General features: G+C 46.5%; 1 protein-coding gene and 2 long non-coding RNA genes across 6 annotated transcripts in view; 1 reads left to right on the top strand and 2 right to left on the bottom strand.

The window, feature by feature from the left end:
• Insr (insulin receptor) overlaps nucleotides 1-10,000 on the top strand; it is a 141,433-nt gene that overhangs the window by 23,298 nt on the left and 108,135 nt on the right. The window lies entirely within an intron of this gene.
• LOC143270350 (uncharacterized) lies at nucleotides 2,359-3,803 on the bottom strand. Its single transcript, XR_013047503.1, has 3 exons — nucleotides 3,670-3,803; nucleotides 3,537-3,596; nucleotides 2,359-2,496 (listed from the first exon to the last, which is right to left on the bottom strand). It is a non-coding gene; the product is annotated as an uncharacterized LOC143270350 (long non-coding RNA).
• Nucleotides 3,932-4,950, bottom strand: LOC143270351 (uncharacterized). Its single transcript, XR_013047504.1, has 2 exons — nucleotides 4,834-4,950; nucleotides 3,932-4,038 (listed from the first exon to the last, which is right to left on the bottom strand). It is a non-coding gene; the product is annotated as an uncharacterized LOC143270351 (long non-coding RNA).

The raw sequence follows: 10,000 nt of genomic DNA on the forward strand, positions 1-10,000 counted from the left end.
AGAAATGTAGGACCTGTGGACTGGACTCCCAGCCTTGAATGGAGAGAGCCGGCCTTGGATTGTTGTTGAAAAAAATCTTTCACAAAGTCCTGGGGTGGGTGCGAAGCCTGTGCTGTGACTGTTTATCTTTGTATGTGTTTGATTTCAGGGCAGAGCCTTTGGAAACATGTTTATCATTCAGTTTGTCTGTTCCTCTCTTTCCTGGTCTGCAGACCTCTGTGGGCGGGGCAGAACCTCATCTGTAATTTCCGTCTTTGATGATGGTTAATCCTTTGTCAGGTTCATTTGCGGCCCTTGTTCAGTGGAGAAGATATTCCCGTCTGTTCCGAGCTCCTGGAGAGTGAGGGTGGCGTTGATGAGGAGAGAGGACTAAGCTGCACCACTGAGCCGCGCCCCCGAGCAGCTCTCCCAGCCTCTCACGGGGGATTCTGAGCAGGGTCTCGGAGCTGACTTTCACAGGCCTTGATTTTGCCTTACACTTAGAAAATCTCCACCCATGAGATGGTCGCCCTGTAGCATTTCTGTTGAATATTAACTATCACCATGTAGAAAATCTTCCACTCTTCTCTCTGGGGAGCTCTCCATGTACGTGATTCAGTGGGGATATCTGTGTGCCCCTAGAGAGTCACGGTGTGTGTGTGTGTGTGTGTGTGTGTGTGTGTGTGTGTGTGTGTGTGTGTGTGTGAGTGAATGCTGTTTGTGGCAGAATCAAGTTAGATGGGGTAGCAGTCATCCGTAACCCCAGTCCTGGGAAGACTGAGGCAGGAGGGGTTACAGATGTGAGGCCGCCCCTAGCTATAAAGTGAAACCTTGAACCCTAGAAAAAAGAAAGAAGGAAGGAAGAGACAGAGGGGAGGAGGGAGGCATTCTATTCTGAAGAAGGAAGAAATGAGGGAAAAGAGAGAAAGGAGAAAGAAGGAAGGAAGGAGAGAGCCCCCTCCCCTTCCTGTGGCTGTTCACTGTTTCTGCCCCTTCTCCTGGACCTGGGGCATTTCTGTTCTGAGTGCTAGCTTTTATTGTGTTTTGATATCCCAGAGAGCAGTTCATTAGCTGTTTATGGCTCCGGTGACCTCATTCACATGTTGTAAAATTCCCTGGGAAGGACTGATGAATGGGAGAAAGGAGGTGGGTGGCTCAGGGGTTAGCACACCAAAGGTAGGGAGGGAGGGAGGAAATGTTATTTATTTTTGTCCCTACCTGAGCTCAAAGAAGCAGTTGAATCTTTGGACTTGTGGGTGGGATTTTTATGGGAACTCCCGAGCAGGACTCTTGGATAGTAGGAGTTGGGGGATGTCTTAGTTAGCTTTCAATTTCTGTGATAAACTCCTTGACCAAAAGCAACTTAAGGGGAGGAGAGGGTTTATTTCATTTTAGAGTTTATAGTCTGTTACCTAGGGATATCAGGGCAGGAACACAGGGCAGACACCTGGAGGTAGGAGATGGTGCGGAGACCACGGAAGGGCACAGCCCCCTGGCCTGCCTTCTTACCGAATCCAGGACCACCAGCCCTGGGGTTGGTACCACCTGCAGTGAGCTGGGCCCTCCCACATCAATCATCTCCTGTGGAGACATTTTCTTAATTAAGAGTCCATCTTCCCAGTTATATCTAGGTTTTTGTCAAGTTGACAGCACCCCTCCAGTACTTGGAGGAGACGAGGAGAAGACAGATGGATGGCTGAGGGATTGAAAACGTTATCCTCGGGCAGGTTTTGAGAATACTGGCATCTCAGGGAGGAAGAGCTGCAGAGCTGTGACCTAGAGGAAGGTGTGTGATGGAGTAAAGACTCAGTAGAACCCAAGACTGCCGTTGGGCTTGGAGTTTCATGGGTCTGTGAGTTTTGGGCTAGGGCTGGGTGATGGGTCTAGATGCAGGTGGTCTGTACTCACTTGTGGGCAGCGTAGTTTCACAGGGTGGATCCGAGTCCCTGTGTGTCTGCTGAAGTAGCCAGGTTCTTGTTTGTGTTTTGAGTGCCACGAATAGATCAAAGACGTGGCTAGAAGTGGAAACAAAGGATCTGGACAATGGGAGTGGACTAGTGAGCCAAGGGAATACCTAAAAGGCACTGGACCACGAGTCACATGACCCTCTAGAGGACATTTACACAGCACCTGCCTCACCCAAGATTGTGTATCATAGACTTTTCCTTCTTCATACAGCATACACATGAGTATGCTCACCTGGACACATGTACAACATCATACATGTGAACACACACACACACACACACATCAGAAAATCCCCAAGCTCCTAGGATTCACATTTTAAAAGTGCACCATCTTTTGATGAAACTTTACACCTTTTCTTCTGTCGGGCAGTTGTGACTTTGCCCAGCATTTCCATAAGGTTTATGCTATGCTCCTGGTAGTTGATAGAGATCTTGGCTACGTGGACTGCTGCTGTATCCCAGTGCTCATTTTTAAGTGACACTCACTTAACTTGCGTCAGTTCCAAGGTTTAAACAGGCATGCTGATGATCCTCATACGCCAAAGAGAAGCTGCAAAGGGTTTAAGTTGGAGGTTCTCACCCGTCCTAATGCTGCGGCCCTTTGATACAGTTCCTCCCAACCATAAAATCACACTCTTGCTACTTCATAATTGTAACTTTGCTACTGTTCTGAATCACAGTGTTAATGTCTGAAATGTGACCACAAAGGGGTCACAACCTACAGGTTGAGAATAACTGGTTTAAGAGCTGAAAGCTTAAAAAGTATTTTGAGATGGGCAAAGGAGGAGGGAAGGGAAAGAGACAGAACACAGTTACATAATGTTCACTGCTTTACATTGTTACGTTTCGCTATTAGTTGTTAATCCCGAACTGTGCCTAACTTATAAATTTTATCATCTGTCTGTCTATCTATCTATCTATCTATCTATCTATCTATCTATCTATCTATCTATCTATCAATCTATCTCGTGTGTGTGTGTGTGTGTGTGTGTGTGTGTATGTGTGTGTGTGTGTGTGTGAGAGAGAGAGAGAGAGAGAGAGAGAATGAATGTGGGAGTGGGAGTGTGTGTGTGTGTGTGTGTGTGTGTGTGTGTGTGTGTGTATGTGTGTGTGTGGTGAGAGACAGACAAAGATAGAGACAGAAGCAGAGAATGTATGTGTGGGAGCACATGTGTGCCACAGTGTGCTTGTGGAGGTCAGAAGACAACTTGGGGAAGTTGGGTCTCCCCTTCCACGGTGTGGGTCCCCAGGAAAGGAATCCAGGTGGCTAGGTAGGCTTGATGGTCAATGCCTGTACCCACTGGACCGTCCTGCTGGCCCACCTGTGGTTTTTTTTGAGACAGGCTCTCTTACTGAACCTGGAGCTCACCAAGTTAGTTCTTCTAGCTGGCCAGCAAGCCCCAGGTACCCTCCTGCCTCTAGCATCCACGGCTGGGATTACAGGTGCATGCCTCCAATCCTGCTTTTTACATGGGCTCTGGGGATCCGAACTCAGGACGTCATGCTTGCAGGTGAGCTCATTACCCACTGAACCATTTCCTCTGTCCCTAGTGTTCAGATCTTTAATGGAGAATATGCAGATTTACAGACCTGACAAGGGCACGGTTTTCTGGAAGATTCTTAGGGATGTCAATGGAAAGCTGCTGTTTTCTGCTTTTGTTTTGAGAGGAAATTGTCCCAATCACTTAAGGAAGACACTGGCTAGAGGTCGAGGCACACTTACGAAGAGCTGGTTCTGGCTGGCTTGCCTGGTGACTTGGTAACTGGTCTAACTGGTTTTTCTTTGGCTTGATGAAATTCATTGACCAGTTATTTCCCATCCTGTCACTAGCTCCTTTGTGGGAGCTGAAATCTGTTCTCCGTCACTGGACACCTGACGTGCCCCAGGGAGGTGTGCCCAGCCTCTCTGTGTCTCTTCCTCCTGTGTCTGCTAGAACGTTCACCGAATGGAGGGGACATGGATGTTGGATTTCTTTCTTTCTTTCTCTTTTTTTTTTTTTTTTGAGATAGCGTCTCACCGTCTTCAAACTCTTGTCAATACTCCTGCCTCAGTCTTCCAAGTGTCGGGAGTCCAGCATTCCTGGCTAAAACACTGATTGTGGTAAAATATATTTAGTAAGTACGTTGATAATGTAATGTCACTATTCTCATGCTGTGGTTCCGGAACATTCTTATCAGCCCCTAAAAGAAATTCTATGTCCATTGTTACTCACTCCCCAATCCTGATTCCCTCTGCTCCTGGCAACAAGCAGTTAGCTTTCAGGCTGTGTAGATTCACCTGTTCTGGACCTTTCTTATCCACAGAATCAGATAATATGTAGCTTATTGTATGTTCTTTCTTTCTTTCTTTCTTTCTTTCATTTTTCTGAGTATAATGTTCTCAGAATTCATTCACATAGTAATTTCATTAAGTCTTGATTTTTTTTTTTATGGCTGGGTCCTGTCAGTTTTACCACTTGACCAGCATTTGTGATGTTTCCCCCTTTAGTTATTTGAAATAGGGCTTCTGCAAACGTCTGTCTTCCAGATCTTCTCTGTGTCATTCCTTAGCTTTAGGTTATAAGTGAGTAACTTTTGTAGGGCTGAAGTTCAAACCAGGGTCTTGTGCATGCTAGGCAAATGTCCTGTCACTGAGTTGTATCCCCAGCCTTGGTTTTACCCGACCCAGCATCTGGATTACAGGCCATGGGCCACCACACCTGTCTTCTCTGTGTGTTCCGGGGATTGAACTCAGGTCCTCACAGATGCCTTACCCACTGATTCATCTCCCCAGCCCTGATAGCTCCTCTTTAGGTAAAGTAAAATATTTATTATTTTTCATTCTTTTCAGTTTGAATTCCACCCTTGTGATCATTAATATGGTCAACCTGACAGGATCTAGACTCACCTAGGAGACGGATCTCTGGTGTGTTCTTGGTGACGTTTCTAGATTAACCTCACTGAGAGAGGATCATTCCTTGTCTTTGGGTCCTGGACTGTGTAACAAGGAGAAAGCAAGCTGGGTATTAGCATCCATCAGCCGCCTCACCATCCTGCGGCACGACTTCCCTGTGGTGATGGGCTGCTCCCTGCAACTGTGAGCCAGGACAAGCCCTTCATTTCTGAGCTGCTTTTGCCAGGTTTTCTCTCCCATCCCGTGAGTAAAGTGAATAACAGGTACCCCTTAATGTGCAGCACACTGTTTATTCTGTGTCTGTGTGACAGTCCCAGAACAGAGGAAGGCGTGGCTGGAGAAAGTGGAGCTCAACAAAGAGACTCTTCTAGTGAGAGGAGGAACCAGGAAGGGGAAGGAACTGGCCAGGGCTGAGCGTGTCCATCTATGGGTGACCGAGAACCAGGAATGTTTTAGTTCCTTCTTGGCTTCTTCCTCTGAGGAACAGCCTCAGCAGAGCAGAATGGGTGTGGTGGACAGGACATGGGATGCAGGTGGTGAAGGGCTCACAGAGAAAACCCTCAGCCTGAGTTTACTTCTAGGCCGAGCTAACTTCTGATAGCCATTCACGGAAATCTTCCTGGGGCCTGTGAGGATAGCTCAGTCAGTGAAGAGGGCTGAAGTTTGATCCCCAGAGCCCAGGTACCTTAGTTCTCTTCCCATTGCTGTGATAAAATAACTGGAAGAAGCAGTTTAAGGCTTTATTTGGCTCAAAGTTCAGGTTACATCCGGCACTGAGAGGTCACGGCAGCAGCAGCTCAGTCACATCACATCCGCAGTCAAGAGCGGAGAACAACAAATTAATGTGTTCACGCTTGTGCTCAGCTCTGTCTCTCCACTGTCCTACAGACTAGGATCTGGGCCTAGGGGATGATGCCCCCCACAGTGGTAGAGTCTTCTCATTTAATGTATAATCAGGAAATCTGCACACATGCTCACAGGCCAGCTTGATCTAGACAGTCTGTCGCTGAGACTCTTCCTAAGTGATTCTAGGTTGTGTCAAGTTGACAACCAACACTAACCATCAGGCCCTGTGGACACAAGCTGGGCATGGTGGTACAGGCTTGCAGTCTGAGCTCTGGGGAGGCAGGGACAGTGGGATCACTGGAGCTTTCTGGCCGGCCAGCCTAGCCTACTTGGCAAGCTCCAGGCTGGACACAGTCAGGATGTAGGGCTTCAAGACTCATCAACTCTTTAGCAATGGTGTCTGCCACCTGACAGCCATGTTTAGGGGGTTTTCTAGTGTAAAGGCGTCCTTGCTTTCCTGTGGGTGCTACTTGCTTCTTGAACTGTTTTTTTGGCATAGTGTTGCTTTGACTGGCAAGGCTGGCTTTGTTCTGTGTCTTGGGTTTTTGCCATCTCTGTTCATGAGTGAAATTGGGCTGTGTCTTTGGTTTGTTTCATTTTGCAATCTCTTCATTAAGTTTTGTTATCTGATCTTCTAGTCACAGAAAGTGAATTAGGCAAGTTCCATTTTAAAGATTCTTAAAGAATTTTAGCATCAGAATTAATTTCGCCTTGAACAACAGAGTCATTTCTTGGGAAATATTATGGTTTTAAAATCTTTGTGGGAAGGAATTTTTGAGTAACTTTTTTTTTTTTTCATACTGGGTGTTTGGTGAGTTTAGGCTAAAATATTTTTTGCTGTTGCTGTGTCTTTAAACCCATGGCTAGATCTTTTGGTCAACTTCTGCGATTCTTAGTTTCTTAGAATTAGTGAGTTTTCTAAACTGAGAGTGTGTTATTCAGTTTACCATGGCTGTGTTTCTGTCACTTAAGTCCAGCTGCGAGTGGGGGGTCTTGAAGATCACGGATATATTCATCAGTTCTGTTTTTATAATAGTCCAGTAGTTACTGCTGTGAACATAATTCTTTTCACTGTGTGATTATTCTAACCTGTGCTTTTAGTTTTGTTCCTTTAGTGTGACATTTTTAGAAGACATACATATGTAAATAGTGTTTGGAATAATTTCCAAATTGTGAAATGAACAAATAAAAAAAAATCTTATTTAACCAAGGACCTTGCATTTGAGGCTCTACCCCTGACCCCCAGCCCCAGCCCCTCACTGGGGGATTGTAGGCAGGGACTCTACCACTGATACGTACCCCCAGCTACTCACTAGGCAGGGGCTCTAACCATTGAGCAACACCTCCAGGCCTGTTTCACTCTTTTAATGCAATTAAAGCTTTTAAGGCCATAGGTTCACTCTTTTTGGCTTACTGCTGTCATGAGTCCTGGATATTTACCTTCTTATTTTCAATGTTGTCTCAAGAGTCCCTGATGATATCTAACATTATTTTTGTTCCCCATTGCCATGAAGGCAGCTCTTTCAATTACGCTACATAAACAATCTTGTGTTGTTTTCATAGTTCCCCTCATGCAGTCCTTATTTCAGAGGGTATTTTCCAGCAGGTGGAGTAGGTTCAGGAAAAGTGAGCTGACTTGAGGACGTGGACACTGGGGAGCTGGGTGGGGCAAGCAGGTCCATGTTTGGTCTGCGCCTTCTCCAGTTGAGTGGCTTTGAGTCACTGAATTTTAGGGCTGAAGAAAAGTGAGCTTCCACTGTGTCTTAGTTCATTTCTGTCCCTGTGATAAAATAGGATGACAACAGCGAGTAGGGAGAGAGGGGCTGACCTCAGCTACGCCCCGGGTGACCGTCCGTGGTCGTGGGGAAGTCAGACAGCTGATGGTCTCATCGCGGTGAAGAGCAGAGCAATGTCTGCTTGCTTAGTCTGTCCCGTTCCTCCGACGCGGCACAGCTCAGGGCCCCTGCTTAGGGGGATGCTGCTGCCCCTATCAATGAACTTAATTAGGATAGTCGCCCTCAACACACACAGACACACAGACACACAGACACACACACAGACACACACACAGACACACACACACACACACACAGACACACACAGACACACAGACATGTAGCTTGATTTTTTCGCCTTGCCCACAGTCAGGACAAATCTCTGTCACCCGCCAGTCCCACAGCCGCTCAGACCCAACCAAATAAACACAGACACTTATATTGCTTGCAAACTGTATGGCCGTGGCAGGCCTCTTGCCAACTGTCCTTATCTTGCTAACTGTGCTTTTATCTTAAATTGATCCATTTCCATACATCTATACCTTGCCATGTGGCTGGTGGCTTACTGGCGTCTTCACATGCTGCTGGTCATGGCAGCGGCTGCAGTGTCTCTGGTCATGGCGGCGGCTGCAGCCTCTCTGGTCATTGCGGCGGCTGCAGCATCTCCTTCTGCCTTTCTGTCCTTTTATATCTCCTCTCTGTTAGTCCCACCTATCTTTCCTGCCTAGCCACGGCCGATCAGGTTTTATTTATTAACCAATCAGAGCATACAGACCATCCCCCAGCACAGCCAAGTTCAGACCATCTCAAACACCTGCACTCAGGCCCATGGTCCCAATCATCCTCTATACGGACCTGCTGGGTAACGCCACAAAGAACCTGAGAATGGGCTCCCACAGGACCTACAGAACATCCCACAGCACTTCCCCTTTTCTTTTTTTTAAAAAGGAAGGTTTTAACTTTTACACATCTTTAAAACCAGCTTGGTATATTTGGGAATTGGGGCGTAGCTTCTCTTACTACTTCCTGCTGGAGGGGGGCGCTGTATCTTATGGGGATGCAAAGAAAATTTTAGGATCATGGAGTAGTCCGTGAGACCGTATCGTCTGAGCCAGTTGCCTTGAAACGATTCTGGATGTTGGATCATCTGGGCCATGGTGTCATCAGAGACCTTTCAGGTGGTCTTGGCTGGTCAAACCTGATGTATCTTAATCTGGAACAAATCCATAGGCTCTGGATTTCTGTAGAGACAAAAGCAGAGTCTCCTTTCCAAAGTAACACATCCTTATATCCAAATTTTAAAGTCAAGATATCTTTAATATATACATATTGGTTTAACTCAACATCTTTTACGATCAAATGTTTTTCTGCAGTTAAAAATCCCAAAGACAATATAATCCAAACTCTCTGTGTGATATCCATCTTTACATGGCTTATTTTTTATATTACTTTTACTTTCTCTTTAACGACTTTATTTTTTTTTTTAAACTTTCTATTTCTTTATATAACTGTCTATGTTCCTTTTCCTCTCTCTTCCAAGCCCCAGGAACCCGCCAGTAACTCAAACCGGCGGCTGCCGCTCATTTGAGAGAGAGAATTAGGAACTGTGGGGCGTTTACCGACGTCACCGTTCCTGGAGAACTTACTGACGTCACCGCTCCGTGTGTTGAGTTCTGAATCCTCTTTATCACCACGCGAGGATTCTTCTCAGATCACACTTTATTGGAGCGCCTCTTGGTTAAGGGACTTTGTCTTTATTTGTCCTTTTTCTTTAGTCCCTCTTTTTTTTTTTCTTTTTTTCTTTAGCCCCACGTTGGGCGCCATATGTAGCTTGATTTTTTCGCCTTGCCCACAGTCAGGACAAACCTCTGTCACCCGCCAGTACCACAGCCGCTCAGACCCAACCAAGTAAACACAGAGACTTATTTTGCTTACAAACTGTATGGCCGTGGCAGGCCTCTTGCCAACTGTCCTTATCTTGCTAACTGTGCTTTTATCTTAAATTGATCCATTTCCATACATCTATACCTTGCCATGTGGCTGGTGGCTTACTGGCGTCTTCGCATGCTGCTGGTCATGGCAGCGGCTGCAGCCTCTCTGGTCATTGCGGCGGCTGCAGCCTCTCCTTCTGCCTTTCTGTCCTTTTATATCTCCTCTCTGTTAGTCCCACCTATCTTTCCTGCCTAGCCACGGCCGATCAGGTTTTATTTATTAACCAATCAGAGCATACAGACCATCCCCCAGCACAGCCAAGTTCAGACCATCTCAAACACCTGCACTCAGGCCCATGGTCCCAATCATCCTCTATACGGACCTGCTGGGTAACGCCACAAAGAACCTGAGAATGGGCTCCCACAGGACCTACAGAACATCCCACAGCACAGACACACAGACACACACACAGACACACAGATACAAACACAAACACACACACACAGACACAGACACACACACGACACAGACACACAGACACACACGACACAGACACACAGACACACACACGACACAGACACACAGACACACACATGACACAGACAGAC

The sequence above is a fragment of the Peromyscus maniculatus genome, chromosome 23 (assembly GCF_049852395.1).
Source record: "Peromyscus maniculatus bairdii isolate BWxNUB_F1_BW_parent chromosome 23, HU_Pman_BW_mat_3.1, whole genome shotgun sequence".
In the NCBI taxonomy this organism is placed as follows: Eukaryota; Metazoa; Chordata; class Mammalia; order Rodentia; family Cricetidae; genus Peromyscus; species Peromyscus maniculatus.